General features: G+C 46.1%; 1 protein-coding gene across 3 annotated transcripts in view; it reads right to left on the reverse strand.

Moving 5' to 3' along the window:
- The window catches only part of HTR1F (5-hydroxytryptamine receptor 1F), a 3,723,175-nt gene that overhangs the window by 2,898,715 nt on the left and 805,020 nt on the right, over positions 1-19,440 (reverse strand). The window lies entirely within an intron of this gene.

Raw genomic sequence — 19,440 nt, forward strand, 5'->3', positions numbered from 1 at the left:
GTCACCATCTCATTCGTGATTATGCAATTGAAGAAGGAAGTCTATGCAAAAGATTATTAGCAAACTGAACAAATGCAGATAGCCACTAATGACCTGCAATTCTCCCAAACCTAATGGTTGCCCAGTTTAATTCAAAATGGCAATCAGAAAGTGTCATGAGCAGTATGCAAACTGAAAAACATGCCCACACAAGGTGTGGTCGGTCACCGACATACACACCAAGTTATAAGAAGCCATTTGATTGTAGGGAAATCAGAGGCACACAAAAAGTGCTTTAACGTTTATCTGAAACATTTCACTTAGTGACTATCCAGGAGTCTACGGAAGTAATGATCAAATATAAAACAGTCAAGTTATTGATGACTATGCAATTAGTAACATGTGGTTATCCCCGGCATGCACCCCTGGACCACCATCCAGTACCCATGTGAAAAGGCGTGCCTCACTATAGAAGCGAACCTTACCAACATATGAGTCCCCCCCTACACCCTCGGCACCCATTCTGGCCACCTACATACCTACTGCACATCAACCACTCTAGTTCAGACACCACCCCTCTTCCCCTCTAAACTGTGACACCCCCCAGGCAGTCCCCTTCAGACTGGACACCACCACCCAGCCCCACCACCTGTGACAGCCCCAGACATCTCCCTTCAGACTGAACACCACCACCCAGCCCCCCCTTACCTCTGACACCCCAACCCAGGCAGCGCTCTACAGATTGGACAGCCCCCAGGTTGTCCCCTCCAGACTGGACACCCCCCCAGGCAGCCCACTACAGACTAGTAACCACCAAGCAGCCCCCCTCACCTGTGACACCCCCCAGGCAGCCCCCTCCAGACTGGACATCCCCCAGGAAGCCGCCTCCAAACTAGACACCCCCAAGCTGCCCCCTCCTGACTGGATACCCCCCTGGCAGTCCCCCTCACCTGTGAAACCCCCTCAGGCAACCTGCATCAGACTGGACACCCGTGAGGCATCCCCCCTCCAGACTGGCCATCCCACATGCATCCCCCTCCAGACTGGAGACCCCCCAGACAGCCTCCTGCAGACTGGACATCCCCACAGGTAGCCCCCTCCAGACTGGATACCACCACCCAGCCCCCCCTCACCTGTGACATCCACCCAGGCAGCCCCCTCTGATTGGAAACCACCACCCAGCCCCCCTCACCTGTGACACACCCGTGTACCCCCACCAAGGTAGCCCCCTCCGGACTGGATACCCCAGGCAGACCCCGCCAGACTGGACCCCCCAGGCAGCCCTCTCCAGACTAGAAAACATCCACCAGCCCCCCTCACCTGTGACACCTCCCAGGCAGTCCCCTGACAGTCTCCCACAATATCAGTGCAATGCATTTCTGCAGCTCACCTGAACATCTGTGGTCTGACAACACCATGAAGTGCAACACCAACATGTACACCATAAATACGAGCAACTGGAAGTACCAGAGGTCCGTCCATGAGTGGAGCATCTGCTCCCACACCCTTCCAGGCCTTAGTCACCCCCCCATACACATGTGACAAGTGAATGAAAATGCATGTGCATGTTGTCCATGGCACATTGCCAAGGCATCAACGCACAGTAACTAAATGTGTGCCTACGACAGAAGCAAACCTACCAAAAGATGTTGCAAGATCCACAAACAATGGCCTATTATGTCACAGCCTGAGCATGAGTGACCTGTGTGTAATGGGTGTCAAAATACCTGTCAGGGAACAATCACATGACAGGGCCATGCATGGGTGATGGTAGGGCAGTCAGAGATTGCATGAGTCACAGAGACTGGAGAATTGTGCTGCCACTCCGGAAGAGAAAACATGGCCCACTACTGCATTCCAGTGTTAGAGGGTGAGCAACACATGAGAGAAGGCAGTGTGTGACTGCACATGCTGGTGGGTGTCTCTGCACTACATGGGTTGTACACATCAATGGCAAGCAAACGTGCTATTAACATGACCATGGAACTCCTCCACAGTGAGCCCACCTCCCTCCACCCCAACCACACTGATGCCAAACACCCAGTGATAATGCACAAGTAAATGCAAATTAAAACATGCAGTGCAGAACCAGTCGTCTGATGGACCCGCCCCCACATGTCAGGCAAATGTGCATCCTTACATCCGCAACCATCCCAGCAACAACAGCACACATGCATGCATGCCACAAGACACATGGCTTGCAATGGAGAGATACACTGGCTGAAAATAGAACTATTAAAGTGACCAGAATGTAACAAACAGAACAGTGTATTGGACATAAATATGTCCAAAATAAATGGGGAATCAAGCTCAAAGTAGTCCAGGGTAAATATGAAATAAAACTTATATCCTATGCCTAAACAACTATATACAATAAAAACTGGGAAGGACACTCTTCCAAGTCTGGGAAAAATAATAAATTAAAAAAGGAGACCTACACCTAATTAACTATGTCCAAAGGCAGCAGGCTGGTCATCCTCTCCAATCTCACTGAGCCTTTCCACCAGTGCTGAGTCCAGCGCCACGTCCTCACCCCTCAGGCGGGCCTCCATTGTTGCCTGGAGGGCTGGCTGGTTCTCCAGCATGTGTGTCTCTATCATTCAGCATCCCTGCAAGTGTCCTCGACATCACTACCCTCGCTTCCCGAGCCCGCTGACTCTCTGCACCGATCTACTCTTCATATCCTCGGAACACAGAAGGCATCCTGTGCCTCAGGTCCATGTGTGCCTCCTGCCTCACATTTTGCACCTGACTCCTTTTAGTGGTTTGCCCTGCAACAAATAGCCTCCTCCTCACTGCCACCTGCTGCCACATTGCCCAGCTCCTACTATGTGGGTAAGCCCTCTGAGCTGATGACAATACCTTTGGGTGCACAGCACCTGCACTGCTCATGGCTGCCTGCTGTCCCTCCATTGCTTATGACCCAGTTGGTGCCTGGGTAGGCACGGTGACCACCTCAGCTGATGTGCCTTGGACTCCCAACTCGGGCAGGGATGTGGTCTCCGGCAGACAGGGCATTGGTGGTGGGACTGGTCCACAAGGGGCCCTGGTGGTATCTGGGCAAGAAGCCACCCCAGAGGATGACTGACGCACAGATGAGGAAGATGAGGAGGAGGTTGCAGCAGTGAACATCCCACGGAGGACACCACAGAACAGGCATGTTGCAAGGCAGCCGATGAGGTGCTATAGCTCACTGTGATGATGAGCAAGCAGACTACAAATAGCCTGCCCATCATCATGAATGACAGCTGTCCACCTCGTGAACCGGCCAGCAGGGGTATCACATAATCCTAGATGGCCACACCAGATGGTAAGGGGGTGTCGGTCTGGGTGGACACATCAGATGACACCGGCTGTTGGGTCTAGGTGAAGGCATCCTGGAAGGCACACACTGCTGCATCCGATGGGCCAGAGACTAGATTTTGCACAGGCACCTCCACAATGGCCTGCACAGCCTCATGCGCCTGGGACAGGACTGAGTAGGTGTGCCCACCTCACCACATGCACCTGACCCTATGGGCTGGGCTGCAACAGCCACCTCCTCCACCTCCCCCTCCATCAACCTGGATGACTCTGGGGTATCTTCCACCATCGATGGAACCTGTGTGGCATCACCTGTCTCCACCACTGCTGAGGAGTCCCCTCCCACCTTTACCTTCTTCGACTCACCCCCAGCAGCCATGCCGATGTCACTGGCTCTGCCATAGCCACATCACTCCCTGAAGATGAGCTGTCATGGGGCATGGCTGGGGCCTGCGCCTCTGCCTGGTGGATGCATCCCTGCAGACATGCTCCACAGCACTGCTTCTGCCCTCTTCATCAGATGCAAATGTGGAAAAGCAGACACCGAACATAAACATCAGTATACTGCACCAATTCCAGCGTGGCATCACCAACATTCACATGAACATGACTTGTCAAGGGGACTGCCATCAACCTCCACACCCATACACATGGACATGCAATCCACATCCATGCCAACACCTGCCTGGCCAGGGAGGTGCCTTGAAACACTTGTGTATAGGCACGTTATAAATGCCATATCATATCATATCAAATCATATCATATCACTGCACACAATCACATTAAACTACTTGCCACTGTCACAACCAATCAATTGCATATGCTATACACACTTGCATCATTCGCACATGCACATATAAGCATGCCATAGCAACAAGCACATACACATGTCATGCACAAACATCAACTGAGAGGCCCCAAGCAGTGCGATGAGCAATCACATCAGAGTCCCGTGAACTGCAATGCCTCTACGTGACTAAGCCAGACATGCAAATGCACATTTTGCATCCAGGCGTGAGTGATGCCCAGTCACACATTCACATTATTGGCACATACACATAAGCATCATGCATGCACCTGATGCGGGCAACACTACCTCAACTGGAACACTTGTCACCCTGGCGCATCTCAGACACAAGTAACATTGCATGTGCACGGTCTACAAAGCCAGAACTACAACACAAAATGCAAGTGATAGCACTTTTAAAATACATATAGGTCTGAATGCACACATGGATAGCAATGTCTGTGGCATGCACGCAGACATCCAACTCAGAAACATACTTTCTGCAAGCCTAAGGGGGTCACTACCAACATGCTGGTACATGCACAGAGCACATGCACTGGAGAGCATTGCACCACATGGCTACTCACGAGTCGACTTCAGACTTTGACGTAACTCGCAGACCTGGGTGTGTAGAACTTCTCCAGGACCTGCATGTTGGTAGCCAACATCTGGTACCTGCGTGCATGGTGCACCTCTGCAGTGTCACCGGCCAGACATAGCGCAGGACCTTGCCGTGGGTCCTGGATATCAGGTACTCCCAGCGCATGTGCACAGTCTTAAAGGTGCAGGGTGCCACCCCATCCACATTGATGGCATCCGTTATCCTGTCCCAGATCTGCTGAAGTCCTGCTTTGCTGCGTTGCATCACAGGGTGGAAGAGGGCATCATAATGCTCCAGAACCTTCTCCACCAGGATGTCAACTTCCCTGGCGATGAAGTTGACAGCCCTCTACCTCTCTGCCATAGGGTTGCCACTATGGTCAGAGGATGATGGTGCTGACATGGCAACCCCCGAGGCAGGTGTGGGTGGGCAAGGTGGTCATGGAGCTGGGCTGTGGAACGGTGGTGGTGGAAGGGCACAGCGGGAATCCAATGAAGCAGCTGAGGTGGTCACAGGGCCAAAGACAGGAGTTCAGGCAATGGCTGGACAGCAGGCACTCCAAATGCAGTGCAGGTGGGCAGCAGGCACACACACTGTACAGGCAGTGGCAGATGGCAAAGTTGGAGGCCACACAGGACACCAGAAGGCAGGTAAAATGTCACTGAGGCAGTAGCGCAGGTCTTACATGTCTCGCAATGTAGGCAACCGGAAAGGAATGTGTGTGTTAAAAATGAGGAATGTGTGGACACGTGAAATCCGAGGAAAGGCCCTTAACTTAAGTGACGCACGCTGCACGCAGGCATTCAGCACGCCATATTTGAAGATACATTAGTACGTGGAGAAGCAACTCCAAACGTGCGTGTGAAGGGGAGGCGATGGATGAGTGGACTGCTGCGTATTTTGGGGTGCCACGCAATCTGTTCACTTCAGGGACCATAACGGTTAAAGGTGAGTCAGGTATGCATTTTCTTCAACTCTGGAATGATCTCACTTGTCGCACCAAGTCTAATCTGGATGCCAACCACGCCTCTGCTCTGGCAACTGGAGGGGGATCGCCAGAGGAGGAGGAGCTGACCGCGCATGAAGAGGCTATGAGCCAATTAATTCTCCTGAAGCAGGTGTGGGAGGCCTTGAAAATTAAGAGAACACGACCCGTGAGTGCCCAACATTGTGCATCCTGAGTACGTGAATTAAAGCATCAGCAAGATGTATCATTTTGGTGCACATCTGGCTGCATTGGAATGACTGCCCTGGGTGAACCAAGTCATGTGGTGTACTGACTCCTGTCCAGAGTGGATACAAAACATGTTTTATACATCAGTTCAACATGGTATGATATGATAGGTTATTTATAATGCGTTTAACACCCAGTGGTCTCTAAGCGCTGACCGGGGAATCGAACCTCTTTTGCTCTGTGTCCTCTCACTTCCAAGGCAAGCACGTTGCCACTGAGCTATACTCCTGAGACGAGTGTTCATGTGACAGTACTCATCCCCCACTGGCATAACCCCCACCATCTACAACATGATACGACAACATGCACAGTTGTTTGCTGAATCCTTGATGTCAGTAACTATGCTCTGCCAGACATTTGCATGTGTCCGTAATAGGAGTTGCACTTTTTCACACATGTATGTATGTGCTGCCATGCTACATAGAACATCCAAGATGACAACCAACATGCCTTATGGTGTGCCCTGAGTGAGTGTGCATATGTTTAGACTGTGAACATCCCTGCTGCCCCAATGGTAATAACTCCTGAGGTAAATTGTTGTGAGGCCTGCTCCCTGTTACCCTCCCCCACTCAGCCCACACTCCATGGGTCCATGCCCCTCTCCCTTTTGTGGGTCCCTGTACCTTGTTCTTATCTACAACTCCATTGACTTACTCTCTCCAATTCACGTACCTTGTCTAGGTAGTACTCTTACTGCCATACATCAACTGAGACTGTTTCCTTTTCCCCAGACTAAGGCCTGTTCCCATTGTGTACAGTCCCTGTACCAAGACAACACTGGTGTGGCTTGTGATGGATGCAGACTTGGATGCGGAAATGTGTGTCTGCCTGTTGCCATGTTATGTAACTGCACATCACAGAGCCACATGTCCATGCCAATTTCACTGATATTAGTCAACAGTTTGTGGTGTTATGGGCCATAATGTGCTTCTTAACAACCATTTTGGTTGGCAATTCGTCCACTGGCAGCATGGCCCTGAGTAGGGAATTTTGTTGCCAGTCTGCATATGCCATGCTCAGATAGCTTGTTGTCCAAAGTGTGTGGATGCTGTATTTATTATGACGACATGCCCTGCATTTAGTTGCATGACAGCAGTGTGATACACATGTTTACTGTAGACACGTTGCACATGACTCCACATGTCTTTTTCTGTCAATGTGCAGGTGTGGAGGCACCAAATGCAGAGGAGGGGGAAGAAGATGAAGAAGAGTCGTTGGTGCTTCAGAGCACCAGTGGAGGATGTGGCGTGGAGGGCCGTGAAAACCCACTGCTGCTACAGACCATCTTGAGCTGTGCTGCAGACACTTCTGACTCTTTGGACTCAACTGGCTCTGATACTGAACCTGATGTGCAGTCCTCGATGCTGGCTGAGATGAGTGCACGCTCCCATCTATTGGTTTCTGGTCCTAGGACAGATGTCCAAGGGAGTGTTGCAGTCCTGCAGCCAATGACAGGGGCATCACAACAAGTGCCATGCTCTTGTCGAACGGGAAATCATATTATACCCTCTAGATCGTGTATATATATAGATTGGCCTAGGCCAAGTCGCTCTGTGAGGAAATCTGCGTCGCAAGGTCCTGACCTTAGATCTGTGTAAGCTGCCATTTTAGGTTCTTCCGCCATTTTAGATTCTCTCTCTAAAGTCACCCTGTGTTCTAAGATGGTAGACAGTGTCATTCCGAATGAAACATGGCCGTCTTGACCTCTGTGTACAAGTTAATATGTAAACTGCCTGCAGGCCAAATGTTAGGGTCATGTACTGAGACCTTGTCCTTCGTTGACCTGTGTATAAAGGATTACCTGTACCAACGAAGCTAATCCATGAACGTATATTATGCACAATACTTTTCGAGCATCCAATGTCAACACTTGTTTGACTATATTGTTTAAGATATATGTGAAAGATCAATGTGAAATCCAAAGACACACTGTTGCTATTGTAACTTGTTTGCATATATGTTAAGGATAACCCCTAGATGTATAGATGCATAAATTAAGATGCAAACTCGGCACAAACTCTAGATCCATGATGTATTAACTTGTAGGTGGGCTGGACATCATGTTTTGGACTGTATAAAAGGTGTGATTATTCTGATGTACAGCCCCACTTACTACGCACAGCGAACAGGGCTGGTTCTCGCTGTGTCGTACTGGGGGGCCTGATAGCTATCTCTTTCTTAATAAAGATTTTTGTATCTTTCTTTGTAACCCGCGTTTGGTGTATTTCCTTTTGGGGTACTCAGCCTCGATATCTTGTTTTTGCTTTCACAGATGGCGCCCGAATAGGGACCCTCAAGATTGATGCCAGCTCATTGAAGTTTGACGCTGCTATCGGACCGGGATCGGACGGTGTTGAGAAAAAAGGGAGTCCCTTTCTGAATGAGATGCAACACCTGAACAGCGCTGCACAGCCCGGTCCCTGGACAGTAAGCATGCTGTCCGAGTCGGCATCTTGACGAGGGTCCTCATATTGAGGCGGGCAGATTTGCTGAAATCACCAAACACGAGGTAAAATTCATTAGAAAATCTTTGAAATCCGATTGGACCTCCTTAGACTTGATCAGGTGAGTCGTAACCCGATTCTTAAGTATCCTGATAAATTGTTTTGGAGCATTGAACTTGCAAGTACAAATATTGACCAGGTAACACCAGTATTCTGACATGCCTGGGAAATTTTCTGCCTGCTTTAGGGCATTATTCCACAGTCACAGACAATCTTTGGAATTTAGCCATCCGGCGTCACAGGAGGGGTTGCCGCCTTGTACTATGTACTGTAAGCATGGCATTGGTAGTATAGTGTTTAATGATATTTGGCACAGACAAACTAGACATGCTTCCGAACTTCAGTGGCCAATCAATGGTAGTTTTGAGCTCTCTCGCATAGAATACTTAGAATCTACACTATTAAAGAAAAAGGCTAGACCTGCAGCATTTGACGTATTACAAAATTGGAAGAAAGAAGCTTTACAGCTGCTTAAGAGTAGAGAGAAACATGCGCGTCATCATAAGCAGTGTTATATGACCAAGATATGACCAAGATAAACAGCCTGAGTCGACTAGGAATATGGATAGGGCTTTCTCACTTGGTATCCAGAAAATCTATCCTTCTTTAGAGACTTTCATGTTTCCGACAAACTTATCGACAAATTGTTAAATGAACGAAGGCCTGGTGCCACTGCACCACCACCGTATGTTACTCTTCCTGCTGCTTTGCCTCTTCCTGCTGTTATTCCTCCTCCTGATACTATTGTTCCTCTTATTGTTCCACTTCCTCCAGTCGTTGGTCCTCCTTTTGTTGCTGCTCCTCCGCCTGCTCCTCCACCTGCTCCTCCGCTCTTTCCTGTTGTACCAGTGATAACACCTCAGTTGAACAAGCCTACTCTCCCTCTTCCAAGTGGTCCTGCACCACTTCTAGTAGATCAAGGAGCGGGATCGAGGGTTGTCACTCGCAATACTGTACCTCCAAAGAAGAAACGTTACTTCATTGCATGGGCTAAGCATTGTATGCAGAGGGATGATCAAGCTAATGTTTTTGCCACACTTTATAATATGGACAATTTTCCTGAGAAAAATGTTTTTATTGAGGGATTAGGGATTCATTTGTGTGTAATGTGGGACAAATTAAACAATACAGATCTCCCACAAGGGTTGAGGGATCTGAACACCTTAGCATTCTCTAGAGACACTGTGGAGAAAGTACAAGAGCATGCCGAGAGGGTATTTCAGTATAGAAAGGAGTTGGAAAGATTACGGGATGAAGATGAAGATAGTATGAATGTACAGAAGCGGTTCCTTCCTTGTCACAAATTGATATCTGAGGAAATGCGAATTTGCACAAAGGACGCGATTAGATGGATCTCAGACTCGTCGATAACGCCAGTTGAAGTATATGACACGTATAGTCAGTATACGCTAGAAATGCAGAGGAAAGTGATACAGGTAATGGTAGCATACCTACAGGATGAGTGTGCAAAAAGAAAGATTAGTTGTCCCACAGAGTTATTAAGTATTTACAAGAGAGCTTTCTCACTTGACACATCTTCGGCTGCTTTAGCGCTAGATTTTGCTCTGTTACTTAGTAAGCATTCGGAGTTGCCTACTTCTCAGTTGCCTATGAGAGAGGTTCCCCCGACACTTGTCCCAAAGGTTGAGAACTCTGCTAATGCTGTAGTGGGTACAGCTGCTGTGGAAATACCTGCACATTATGTGTCTCAGTTTGTTCACATCCCGTTCTCAAGACAGGAAGTGAACACCATTAGACAATCTATTCCCGACATTAGGAAACATCCGACAGGGTTCTATAAAGAAATAGAGTCTGTTTTGCAATCCTGAATTTTCACCTTAAGTGATATTGATTTGTTATTTCCCGTACTCCTGCCCGTAGATTTGTGGAAACAGATTAGGACTATAGATGACGTACTAGGGCTAGGAGATACATGGGCTAACATAATTAGACTCGATGGAGAAAGGCCAGCTGGCGAAAGACCGCCTCAGGTGATTCTAACTTTGCCTGATAGAATAGTTGCGAAATTGAAAACTATGATCCCCGAAAAAAGAATTATTTGGGACAAGCTTACCGCCTGTGTCCAAGGGAAGTCTGAGGGTGCTACCGAGTTCTTTAATCGGTTCGAACAAGTATTCTCGGATTTCAGTGGACAAGATTTAAGCACAGTATGGGAAGAGATTATTTGTAGACAAATTTGTGCGTGGATTGTTGTCAGACATCCAGTCACAAATTATGTCTTCTGAGAGCGCTTGGCAAGCGAAGTCTCAATCAGAAGTACTGCACATGGATCAGTACTATGAGAATCGTGTCAATAATGAAAAGGAAAGAGTCGAAAAAAGAAAAGGTGATTTGAAAACAAAATTATTATTACAGCAAATTGTTAGAGGCCCTAGAAGGGGTAATTCACAGTTTAGAGGTCAGTATGGTCCACAAGAAAATGTGCCCTTAGGTCCTGTAAACATTAACCAGTGTGTCTATTGTAGGCAAGAGGGTCATTGGCATGCACAATGCCCAGTCCTTCAACAGAGGTCAAATAATACATTTTGGAAAATGGTAGGCGACCCAGAGGTCGCCCAGGTGTAGGGGGCCCTGGCACAGGTCAGTTTTCACAAGATTCACAGCAACCTTTTTCATAGGATTATCAGGCACCAAGTATGGATACTAGAAACATATTCGATCATCCTTCTGCCGCTTACCTCTCTGAAGAACTTCCTTTTGACGATATTCTGTTTCATTAGGATTGCCCAAAACAGGGTTTGGAACCTACGCCTATTCCAGTTAATCAGAAAGGTCCCTACATTGAAATGTTAGTGGGAAATAGGAAACATCTATTTTTGATAGATACCGGGGCACAGAAGTGTACCATTGATCATTCTCGGGTTCCAAACATTCCACTGTCAGGGCAAACCAATGTTCCTGTAGGGTTTTCTGGCACACCAGTTGTCTGTCCGGTTTCTTCGCCGGTACCTATTTCTTTTGGTCCGTTTACAGACCATTGTCCATTCCTTTTGACTTTGAATTGTGGAGAGAATTTGCTGGGGTTGAATTTGTTGAAGGAATTGAACGTGGTAATTCATTGTTCCTCTGATGGCGTGCGTTTGATGATTTCGCCACAGCAACTTTCTGTCTCCCAATTCTTGACTAGACCTTTGCCACCGGAATTTAGTGCTGTTCCGGAGTGTTTATGGGTAGTTGATGACAATGCTGTCAGTGTTTTACAAATTGAGCCTGTTAAGATTGTTTTGAAACATGGAGTGAAGCTGCCGTGCATTCCGCAGTATAAGATTTCAGCTGATGGTGAGCAAGCTTTGAAATGCATTGTCTCTGATTTTGTACATCGAGGGGTGATTGAGGAAATTGCAGACAGTGTATGCAATAGTCCGATTTTGCCCCTGTACAAAAAAGACGATAATGCAATTCCGTTTAGTTTCATAATTGATTTACATGCCATCAATAAGATCGTCACTCCACAATTTCCAATTGTGCCTGATGTGACGAAGATATTGACTATGATTCCGGCCACAGCTACTCATTTTAGTGTTGTGGATCTAAAGAATGCTTTCTTTAGTATTCCTATACACAAGGACAGTAGATATTTGTTCATGTTCACCTTAGGGGGACACTCCTTCACATTTACCCGTGCACCACAGGGTTACACGGAAAGCCCTAGCATCTACAGTAGGGCTTTAAAAGAACAACTCAATACCCTTGAGTTGCTCTCTACTTGTACACTGCTTCAATATGTTGATGTCTTTGTTTTAGCTGCCGACTCAGAAAGCGCTTGTAAGGAGGGCACTGTGTTGTTGCTTATTAACCTGGCTAAACATACACATAAAGCTTTGCTCAAGAAATTTCAATATTGTTGTCAAAGGAGGGAAGAAGATTGACACCTGAATGGATAACACTCATTTCTAGCCTGTCTGTCCCAAATACGCAGAAAGAAGTTAGGGCCTTCATAGGAATGGCTTCTTACTCTAGGCAGTGGATCCCCAATTGCTTGTTAATTATTAAGCCGATGTTGGCTCTGACAAGAAGGGCATTTCTTCACCATTGCCGTGGAACATGTAGCACCAGCGTGCATTTGATTTGCTCAAGACTACATTGTGCTCGGCACCGGTTTTGGGCACACCAAATTATGAAAAGGCCTTTGTGTTGTTTGTGCATGAATGTGATGGATGTGCTTTGGCTGTATTAACGCAGGAACATGGAGGGAAGAATAGGCCATGCGGTTACTTTTTTTCCGCCCTTGATCCTGTAGCATGCGCTTTGCCAAGATGTTTGCGAGCTGTCGCTGCTTCTGCTGCGTCAGTAAAACAGAGTGAGGGAATGGTCCTAGGCCACGCTTTAACCCTGATGGTACCTCACTCTGTGGATGTTCTACTAAATAGAACTCAAACGCAACACCTCACTTTCGCACGGTTGACAAGATATGAATTGATCTTGTTTGCACCACAGATACAAATTAAGAGGTGTTGTGCTCTTAATCCAGCTGTACTCTTACCTTTCCCGCAAGGCACTGCTTGCAGTGACGAAGAGTCACATGACTGTCTTTACACTACCGAGCAAGAGACAAAGGGTAGAATTGATCTAAAAGATACTCCTTTGAACAATCCGCAAGGGGAGCTGTTTTGCGATGGCTCCTGCTTCAAACTTCCGGATGGTACATCCGCAGCTGCTTATGCAATCACTACATTGAGCATGGTCGTGGAAACCAAGAGAATCACGCATAACTTCGCGCAGGCCGCAGAGATTATAGCATTGACCCGAGCTTGTGAACTTTCCGAAGGGCTTACCGTGAATATATACACTGACAGTCAATATGCCTTTCGGGTGGTTCACAACTTTGGGAGACTTCTCATGGTACAAAGATCCAGCCTGGCTCCTTGATAGTACGGCTGCTCACAGCTCTTGCACTCCCTACTCAGTGAGCTATTGTAAAATGCACAGCTCATCAAAAGATTGTAGATGATATAGGAAAAGGGAATGCTTTTGCTGACCAGATAGCTAAACAGACCACCACTGACCTCTCTTTAGACATATATACTTCAAGGGAAGCCACAAATGCCTGTACTATGGATGGAGAGATATCCAAGCCGATGTCACATTGGAAGAGTCGCAAAAGTGGGCTGAGGGATTGGGGAAACTTGATGATGATGGGTGTTGGGTGGACAGAGTTGAAGGAAAATGGCTACTTCCCGATGCGTACATCATGATGATGGTCGTCTTGGCTTATGGCCCTACGCATATATGTGCCCGCAAGATTACAAAAATGCTGGAAAATGTATGGGTGAATGACAAAATCTCTAAGGTAGCTGAACGTTTTGTCCAAAACTGCATGATCTGTTTACGGCATAATGTGGGAAAGGGAACATCAACTCCTGGGGGAAGCTTTGGTCCACCTTCTGTCTCCTTCGAGGTTATACACTTTGACTTTATTGAAATGGAACAAGAACATCTCAGGGAGATTTGATGGGACTAATTTGAATCAGTTTGAAAAACGTGTTTTGACTCCCTTAGGATGCTCGCTTTTTGCAAATAGGAGTAAGCTCAAAGTTGCTTCTATTAGGCCTTCTGATAGACTGTCTCGTCCTTTCCAATCTTATTTAAAATGGCTCTATAGAGAATAAGGATGCCACGCCTTCTTCTTACACTGTTAACCATAGCCCCGATTCAGTTTATTTCTGCATACAGAGGAATGGTACTCAATCTATGGGTGATTCTAAAGGTTGCAACAACATTGCGAATTTGACTGGGGAAGACTGACCTTTGTATGTAGGCGAACCTGTCTACTTTGTTTGCGGTAACGTAGCATTTCCATGGTTACCCAGGGATTGGCCGGGAACTTGTTATTTAGGGATCCTGTTACCTGGGGTATTCATAGCCACTACTGTAGAGGTTTCAAAGGCTCGTCCACAGCGGGACGAGTATGGTGACACTCCAGCACAAGTTTTAGGAGAGGTAGCAAAGTCCTTTGTGTCATTCTGGGGACAAATAATGAACTCTGAGGATATCAGGAGACTAGCAAGAGTACTGGAGAGAACCATCAACCGGACCACTGACATACTCTATAATATGAATCTAGAACAGAAAGCAATAAGGTTAGTAGCACTTCAGAACTGGATGGCATTAGATGTCATCCTAGCTGAACGTAGAGGGGTGTGTAAATTTGTGGGGTCCGCTTGCTGTGTTTTCGTGCCAGATTCCTCCCCAACTATCTTCAAGGCAATACAGAATCTGCATGTCCTAAGATCAGAAGTGCATGTTCCCGAGGGAAACTGGGATCTTAGCGCTTGGTTCTGGGACTTCTTGCGATCTTGGGGTTGGAAAGTGCTTTCGGTCTTACTGATCTTTTTGGGAATTCTACTGTTCCTTTGTTGCTGTATACAGTGTCTTCCTGGTATATGTTCGATGCTAGGGGGATGTTGCGCACAGGCGATGGTTACGTTAGGGCGCAAGGTATACGCCCCAGACAAGAACTCCAATGAATATGTGCTGAAAGAAAATCTGGTAACCGATCTAACGGCGATTGATATCTCTGATGGTGATTCAGGGCGTATGGACATTGAGACATGGAATTATTCCTAAAGTGATTACAATTAGTTTTGCGCTTGGCATAGGCCAAAAGGAGGTTTTGTCAAACGGGAAATCATATTATACCCTCTAGATCGTGTATATATATATTGGCCTAGGCCAAGTCACTCTGCGAGGAAATCCGCGTTGCAAGGTCCTGACCTTAGATCTGTGTAAGCCGCCATTTTAGATTCATCCGTTATTTTAGATTCTCTCTCTAAAGTCACCCTGTGTTCTAAGATGGTGGACAGTGTCATTCCGAATGTAACATGGCCATCTTGACCTCTGTGTACAAGTTAATATGTAAACTGCCTGCAGGCCAAATGTTAGGGTCATGTACTGAGACCTTGTCCTTCGTTGACCTGTGTATAAAGGATTACCTGTACCAAAGGAGCTAATCCATGAACCTTATATTATGCACAATACTGTTCGAGCATCCAATGTGAACACTTGTTTGACTATATTGTTTAAGATATATGTGAAAGATTAATGTGAAATCCAAAGACACACTGTTGCTATTGTAACTTGTTTGTGAATATGTTAAGGATAACCCCTAAATGTATAGATGCATAAATTAAGATGCAAACTCAGCACAAACCCTAGATCTGTGATGTATTAACTTGTAGGTGGGCTGCACATCATGTTTTGGACTGTATAAAAGGTGCGATTATTCTCATGTACAGCCCCACTCACTACGCACACCGAACAGGGCTGGTTCTCGCTGTGTTGTACTGGGGGGGCCTGATAGCTATCTGTTGCTTTGTCCTTTGAAACTGTTCAGTTATAGAAGAAAGATCTTTGTATCTTTCTTTGTAACCCTGCGTTTGGTGTATTTCCTTTTGGGGTACTCAGCCTCAATATCTTCCTTTTGCTTTCACACTCCCTTGGGTCAGGGAGGCGTGGGCCCCGCAAAGGGGGGCATGTGCAGGCTGGGCAGACATGGAGGTGGGGGTTTGGCATGCTGGCTGTGCGCAGAGAATGATGGGGAGAGGTACAGGCCTGCATTTAGCGTTTTCATGCGGCCTACTAATTGAGTTGTAGTTAGTACAAAATGGAGTCTTGTGGCTCATAGGCCCTGCACAGTTATGGGTCATTCAGTGGTAGCCTAACACCTTGGCCAGAGGTGCGCTGCTGACAGCGGAATGAGCATATCGTGTGCGTTATTGGGAATAAAGGGGGGCCTGGGAGACCCTTCCTCCCTTACCTTTTTTACATTGAAACGTACTGACCTCATCTCACAATCTAGGCGTAACACCTGCTGGCTACCAGTCTAAGCCTGGATTGAATGTAAGATCCTATCAATCACACACTGCTGGATCCATAACACTGCACCTCCTTTTCTCACCCAGCACATCTCAAGAAAAACTATTCCTCGCTTTTGTGTGCTCATTGTTCGCCCTTGCCTTATCTACTCCTAGATACATTAGAAAAAGAGCAGGGGTAGTAGTCAGGCCTCAAACACACAATTCATTTGTATATATATTGATAAACTTTAATGTTATTGACATTTTTTGGTGATGTTGTTTCTTTCTTCCTTACTTTAGTTTGCATGTATGTGCCTCCGATTTGTTTGCATTTTGGGTCTTCATATGTATTGTTTGTACTAAGTGTGTAGTAAGTCTTGAATTGTTAGCTATTTATTGCATGTTTAACATTACTCAAAACTCAGATAAGGTAGCATTCATTATTTTACTAACCAAAATTACCAGATTACAAATATTGTACTTCTATGGTGCATGCTGCAGCCAATGCCTATGTGTATGTTTGATTAGGTTCCTGTATTACCAACAACACGTCACTATAATATTTTGTTTAGATGAGTACATTCTTTAATACATTAAGTACTTCATAATAGGTCTCCTGAACACACCTGACATCTTGTTACCAACATGGTAAACACAACCCCTGGTAGGGACTTTTCATCAGAATTAATTTGAGATGTGATGTCATCAGTGAAGTCATCAATGACATTCGTGATTAGGCACTATGTTGCATAAAACACGCTGATACCTCACAATGTACATACAAAATATGTGTAATACCAAATTTTAAACATTTAAATAAATTAGGCAACTTGGTACAACATTTATATATGTTGATCTCCCGCGAAAGTGACAGTATTGTGAATGTCATATATCTATATATATATTACATGGACTGCAGTAGCAGGCATGCAGGTATGGTTAAGTTGCTAAACCCATAGGAAGAGCACTTTTTGGGCGGCTTATAACATCGCTCCACGTGGACGAATCCTCACGTATATGGCCCAGTCTGAATTATTTTGCAAAGCTTGGTGAGGTTTGGTCAATGGGGGCAAAGTTATGGGGGGGGGGGCAAAAATGTATTTTTTTCCCATAGAGTGAATGCGGCAGGAGCAGCGGCTTGCTCCCGAAAGCGGCTTCTGTAAATTTGGTGGAAATCCGTCCAGTAGTATTTTTTAAAATGACCAAAAAGTAGGTCTAAAGAAATGTGTGATATCTATGTCCGCTCCATGGACACACTTCCCTGTTTGTTTCACTGACAGGACTCCGATTGGCTTAGAGGGCAACGTGGTGTCCACGGACATCGGACACGCCCACTGATTGGATGGTGAAAAGCGTGAGGTGCGTCAGATTTTTGGAAACGCCCGCCATCTTGGATTCGCGGACAGCGGCCGTGTCCGCGGACATCGCAGTAAAAATATAATAAAAAACACAACATTGCACCTGTCAAACTTATCAAATAATCTCTGGGGAGGTAAAGGGTGATGAGGATGGGATGGGATATGGCTGCAAGAAGCAAAAAAAAGGTGTGTTTTTTGCTGCAAAAGTCTGCGAACAGTCTGGACATTCGCAGACACCTCAGCATGACAGGGTTGATAAAAAGCAGTTCTTGGATGGCTTATAACTTTGGAGCCACTTAATGAAACTGCATGGAATTGTGCAATTGCATTTCTGACCTGATTCCAAATAAGTTTGCAAAGTTTGATGGGATTCTGTCAAGAGGGGGCAAAATTAGACGGGGGGTCCAAAATTATGTAAAGGCTTATAAATGAGGTGCCATTTGACAAATCTACACTTAATTTGGAAAACTGATAATAGATCTGGATATAAATGTTTTTGCAAATTTTGGTATGATTTTGTCAAGAGGGGGCAAAATTAGACGGGGGTCCCAAAATATTGGAAAGGCTTTTAAATGTGGTGCCATTTGACAAATCTACACAAAGGTTTGCAAAAAGATTATAGATCTAGATATAAATGTTTTCGTAAAGTCTGAATAGATTTTGTCAAGTGGGGGCTAGGTTATATGATGATTGTATGTGCATACATTTGACACTTTTGAAAAAATAAAACATGGGTGGATTTCCAGCAAACCTGTGTAAGGAGCATTGGCAAGGACTTGAAAGCATGGTTTTGCACATTTGCCCGTGTTTTATTTATTACGAGTGTCATAATGTATGTACACAAAATAGTGGTATACCTTTGGTGACTGAGGTACAGCCTGTGGCCATGGGCAGTGGCCAGATTGTCCGGGTCATGGAATAAGGTCATGATACGGACAATCTGGCTACTGGCCATGACCACGAGGGACAACACATGGGGTTAAAGTGGCCATGTCCACCTGGGACTGGCTTTGCGGTAAAGTTTTTCAAAATTGGGATAGGTTTGAAAGGGAAGAAAAATGTGCTCGTAGTAATATGGTCATAGGGTTCTCTTTTTGCCTTCTGCAGGCTGCTTCGGAAGGCGAAGAAGGGCCCTGTATGGAACCCCGCCTTCCCTTTCCATGGTGGCCATCTCGGAAAAGGATTTTTCCTTCGGCATCCCGGTGTAGGAAGAAAAATCATTTTTTTCATCACCCCGGGTTCCCGATTTGGGAACCTAGGGTGCTAATGGCCTTCATCCCCTATTGTATGGGCTGGAATGGGGGAATAATGGTCCAGAGACCTCCTTATCAACCCTCGCTTTGCTTGGGCTGATAACTTGGTCTGCCGGGCCGGTATCTACTGTTCCAGTCCCTGGAACGGAGGATGAACGCCACAATATTTCCATTAGCATAAAACAAAATGCAAATTGAAATTTTGGAAAATCTTATTGACTTTACTGAGAAATATAAAGTAGATGGAGTCTATACGTTTTTTTTTAGTTCTATTTTTTAACTGTGAAAGGTGGCTCCTAAAGGAACATTTCTTTTGTTGTTTTTGGATGTATTTTATTTTGGTAGGAGAGCTAAGAACGAAAGGTGGGGAGGGAAATGAGGGAAGAGGCACCACACACTAATAGGTGGACAGGGGAAATGTTGCACATATGTTATTTCTAAGGTAGGGGGCAGTGTTTCTCGTGCTCCTTGATTACAGCAGTGGTGGTGGCTCTTGGGGAGGAGGGATGGCATTAGCTGATGTCATTTTGAGATAAATAGCAGTTTTGCTAAAAGTATGTACTGTGTACAATATTGTTAATGACTATGAGTAGGAATAGGTGT

This window comes from Ambystoma mexicanum, chromosome 7p, assembly GCF_040938575.1.
Source record: "Ambystoma mexicanum isolate Mex_15411 chromosome 7p, UKY_AmexF1_1, whole genome shotgun sequence".
Lineage (NCBI taxonomy): Eukaryota > Metazoa > Chordata > Amphibia > Caudata > Ambystomatidae > Ambystoma > Ambystoma mexicanum.